The sequence below is a fragment of the Salvelinus sp. IW2-2015 genome, unplaced genomic scaffold (genome assembly GCF_002910315.2).
Source record: "Salvelinus sp. IW2-2015 unplaced genomic scaffold, ASM291031v2 Un_scaffold4330, whole genome shotgun sequence".
Taxonomy (NCBI): Eukaryota; Metazoa; Chordata; class Actinopteri; order Salmoniformes; family Salmonidae; genus Salvelinus; species Salvelinus sp. IW2-2015.
In genome coordinates this window covers 1-5,398 of record NW_019945601.1, presented here as the reverse complement: position 1 = coordinate 5,398, position 5,398 = coordinate 1, and positions in this window count along the sequence as shown.

Here is a 5,398-nt window from a genome sequence, read left to right as displayed (position 1 = left end):
AACTCTACATCACCTTTACTCCACACACAGAGACACATTCAAAGCTCTCCCTCGCCCTCCATTTGGCAAATCTGACCATAATTCTATCCTCCTGATTCCTGTTTACAAGCAAAAACTCAAACAGGAAGTACCAGTGAGAAGCTCAATACGGAAGTCGTCCAATGATGCTAAGCTACAGGACTTTTTCGCTAGCACAGACTGGAATATTTTCCGGGATTCATCCGATGGCATTGAGGCGATTCGAACCTACCAGATGAGCTAAATGCCTTCTATGCTCGCTTCGAGGCAAGCAACACTGAACCATGCATGAGAGTACCAGCTGTTCTGGGCGACTGTGTGATCACAGTCCAGGGGCCATATCATTATCACATGTAAAGTAACCTACTACTGTAGGGGCCATATCATTATCACATGTAAAGTAACCTACTACTGTAGGGGCCATATAATTATTACATGTAAAGTAGCCTACTACTTTAGGGGCCATATAATTACCACATGTAAAGTAGCCTACAACTATAGACTATAGGGGCCATATAATTATCACATGTAACAGGGGCATGTGCCTCCATGAGTGAACTACAGCAATCATGTGATTTGGAACTGTGAGCTTATTGGTCTGTTAGAATTAATTGGTTGTGTGCTGTGATAGGTTACAGGTATGAAGATACCTATTCCTATAAAATAGTGGCTAATTTCCTGTTCTGTAAATCTGCAGAGAGAAGAGAGAAAGACAGACTGATAGCCTGCAAGCTGAAGTTAATTCACAGTTCACACATTTTCTATCCAGTCTCTCTGTTATGTTAATGTTTCACATGTAAGTATCCTGAATACATTGGTACAAAGGGCTTGCCTATTTTATTAGCATTTACCAGTCTAGGCAGTCTTCGACATTTGTCCTTACTAGTATTGTGTAATCTTCTCTGTTACATTTTAAAACTACAGATTCCTCTATGGATAATAATTTATATTTTCTATATTTTTTATATTCAAGCTATAGTAGCTCCGTTTAGATCTTAATACCAGTAGCTTCCGTTTAGATCTCTATACAGTAGCTTCCGTTAGATCTCTACTATACAGTAGCTTCCGTTAGATCTCTATACAGTAGCTTCGTTAGATCTCTATACAGTAGCTTCTGTTAGATTCTATACAGTAGCTTCCGTTTAGGCTTCTAGTATACAGTAAGCTTCCTTAGATCTATATACAGTAGCTTCCGTTAGATCTCTATACAGTAGCTTTCCGTTTAGATCTCTATACACACAGTAGTCTTTCAGTAGATCTCTATACAGTAGCTTTCCGTTAGAATCTATATACAAGTAGCTTCCGTTAGATCTATATACAGTAGCTTCTGTTAGAATCTCTATACAGTAGCTTCCTTGTAGTCTATATACAGTAGCTTCCGTTAGATCTATATACAGTAGCTTCCTTAGATCTATATACAAGTAGCTTCCTTAGATCTATATACAGTGCTTCTTTAGATCTCTATACAGTAGCTTCTTAGTCTATATACAGTAGTTCCTTTAGATCTATATACAGTAGCTTCTTAGATCTCTATTACAGTAGCTTCCGTTAGATTATATACAGTAGCTTCCGTTAGATCTCTATACAGTAGCTTCCGTTAGATCTCTATACAGTAGCTTCCGTTTAGATCTCTATACAGTAGCTTCCGTTAGAGATCTATATACAGTAGCTTCCGTTAGATCTTCTATACAGTAGCTTCCTTAGATCTCTATACAGTAGCTTCCTAGATCTATATACAGAGCTTCCTTAAGATCTCTATACAGTAGCTTCCTTAGATCTATATACAGTAGCTTCCTTTAGATCTCTATACAGTAGCTTCCTTAGATCTATATACAGTAGCTTCCTTAGATCTCTATACAGTAGCTTCCGTTAGATCTATATACATAGCTTCCTTAGATCTTATACAGTGCTTCCTTAGATCTATATACAGTAGCTTCCGTTAGATCTCATATACAGTAGCTTCCTTAGATCTCTATACAGTAGCTTCCGTTTAGATCTCTATAACAGTAGTTTCCGTTAGATCTATATAACAGTAGCTTCCGTTAGATCTATATCAGTAGCTTCCTATTAGATCTTATACAGTAGCTTCCGTTAGATCTCTAACAGTAGCTTCCGTTAGATCTCTAACAGTAGCTTCCTTAGATCTTATACAGTAGCTTCCTTAGATCTCTATACAGTAGCTTCCGTTAGATTCTCTATACAGTAGCTTCCGTTAGATCTCTATACAGTAGCTTCCGTTAGATCTTATACAGTAGCTTCCGTTAGATCTCTATACAGTGCTTCGTTAGATCTCTATACGTAGCTTCCGTTAGATCTCTATACAGTAGCTTCCGTTAGATCTCTAATACAGTAGCTTCCTAGATCTATAACAGTAGCTTCCGTTAGATCTATATACAGTAGCTTCCGTTGATCTCTATACAGTAGCTTCCGTTAGATCTATATACAGTAGCTTCTGTTTAAGATCTCTATACAGTAGCTTCCGTTAGATCTAAACAGTGCTTCCGTTATGATCTCTACGTAGCTTCCGTTTAGATCTCTATACAGTAGCTTCCGTTAGATCTATATACAGTAGCTTCTGTTAGATCTATATACAGTAGCTTCCGTTAGATCTCTATACAGTAGCTTCCGTTAATCTCTATACAGTAGCTTCCGTTAGATCTCTATACAGTAGCTTCCGTTAGATCTTATACAGTAGCTTCCGTTAGATCTCTAACAGTAGCTTCCGTTAGATCTCTTACAGTAGCTTCCGTTAGATCCTATACAGTAGCTTCCGTTAGATCTATAAACAGTAGCTTCCGTTAGATCTCTATCAGTAGCTTCCTTAGATCTATATACAGTAGCTTCCGTTAGATCTATATACAGTAGCTTCCTTAGATCTCTATACAGTAGCTTCCGTTAGATTTACTGTATATAGCTTCTAATGGTGTTTTTAAAAGCAGCGTAGTGTCGCCACATATACGTTTCCAAGAACCCATCACATAGCTGGACAGATCTGACCCACTTGGCTGCCTAAATGACGCCGCCTGCTGGCTTGTCTTGGTCTGCAACGGTAGGCTACGGTATCGGGTGCAACATCCTGAACATCCAGTGATGAGACAACATTCAACAAGGGCAGAGTCAGTGGTACCCTGCCTACCCTCCGCCACGCTGCCGCTCCAAGGATGCAGGGAAAGGAATATATTTGTCTTTTTCGTCACACCTCTTTACAAAATCACCTGTTCAGGAAAGAGGTTAGGCCTACTTTCTCTTGCGAATTTGCATTTCTAATCAACGCGTTTTTGTTCGTTAAATCCACGTTGGTTTTTTTATGAATCAAATCTTCACAAGATAATGCGATGATGTCGTCTTAAATGACTGAAACAGAAATAAGCACGTCACGAACGTCCAATGTAATGTATCTGTGTGATGGGGAAAATACTCAACCAGGAGGGGTAATTAAGCAAACGATATTTACTGATGAACAGTTCGAGGCATATCAGGTAAAATGTGTTCAAATATTTATTTATTTATCTCGGTTTAGGCTACTTAATTTCCATATTGTCATATCAAATACATGTAACATTCAACAATATTTATTGTGAATTAAGTAGCTTAGATAGGCCAAATTATGTTTATTAACCCATCTTTTAAATCGAAACCCTCAGGAAATTAATCTGGCATGATGAATTGCAAATMACCATAATGAAAATAAGTTTATAGTCAGGCAAATGTATCTTTCTTATACACACTGTGAGAATTTCCCGTGCGCTATAGTTGTTTATTGTTGGGTGGTTGAGATAAATCCCAGGTAGGTGGACTATTGGCTAGTGACTGTCCCAAACGGCACTCTATTCCCTATTACCAGAACCCTTATCAAAAGTAGTGCGCTGTATAGGAAATAGGGTGTCATTTAGCACGTKATTTAAATGATCGCTGTGGTGTACYGGTTTGGGTACCACCAAACAAAGGAATAAATGTGCTCGTTTGATAATAGCGCCACGTAAACCTGTGTGTGATTTGATTTGTAGTAAACCTCATCTAAACTCTCCCAGGGTTTAGTGCCCAATGGTTGGCATCAAATAAGGGCGGCTGCCACACCGCCCATCTTTTAAACCCGCTCTCTTTTTGTTCTGCTAGTCGAGTCTGTTCATTCAAACGGGATTTTAACGTTCCTTTGTCTCTTTCCAGGACTGCACATTCTTCACACGCAAAGAAATCTTACAGTAAGTGTAATTTATACAGTACATGTGCGCTTTACCGTCCATATTTTAACACAATGGATCGGAGACTGTTAATTGCACTTCCCTTTATTAATGAAACACATGATGACCATGGACTGAGTCTGCAATGGCTACTTAACCCAGTGAGCACAAGACGTTGAACATATACGTATTGTCTTGTGCTCGTAGGGATTATTGTCACACAGCACAGGAGGTTGGTGGCACCTTCATTTTGGGAGAACGGGCTTGTGGTAATGACTGGAGCGGAATTGGTGGAATGGCATCAAATACATCAAAAACATGGTTTCCATGGTTTCCGGGTGATTGATGCCGTTCCATTGGCTCCGTTCCGGCCATTATTATGAGCCGTCCTCCCCTCAGCAGCCTCTGTGTAACCAGTCCAGTATTTAGAATTCACAAACTAAAAATGGGTTAACGCACTTCTTTCCTTTGGAAACCAAGCCCAGCCAGCAGCTGTAACCTTCATTAGTTTAACCAAATGTAACCTATGTGAAATGGCTAGCTAGTTAGCGGTGGTGCGCGCTAATAGCGTTTCAATCGGTGACGTCACTCGCTTTGAGACCTTGAAGTAGTGGTTCCCCTTGCTCTGCAAGGGCCGCGGCTTTTGTGGAGCGATGGGTAACGATGCTTCGTGGGTGACTGTTGTTGATGTGTGCAGAGGGTCCCTGGTTCGAGCCCGGGTCGGGGCGAGGGGACGGACGTAAAGTTAAACTGTTACACAAAGCTGCAGCTTCATGAAATAAAGGTTAAAATCTCACCTTTCTGGTAAAAAAATATAGCTGTTTTTAAGCTAGAGAATGTTGTTTGTTAGTTTTAAACCTAATTTCCTGCAATTCTACACATTTTGCATGGGGCTGAGAGAAAATGTTGCAAGTTTTAATGCAAATTTCCTGACAATTCTACACATTTGCCATGGGGCTGAGAGAAATGTGTGCAAGTTTTAATGCAAATTCCCTGAAATTCTACACATTTTTCCTTGGCTTATGCCATGTTCTGAAACCTTGTGTCACACGAGGCATTTGGACGCAATTTCTGTGCCGATGCAAGTTACAAGTGACATCGTCAACTTTGCTGAAACACAAACTGTATACATCACATCATGTTTTCATAAATTATTGTTTATCCAAATGTTTAGTAATTGTAACCACATCAATAAGACG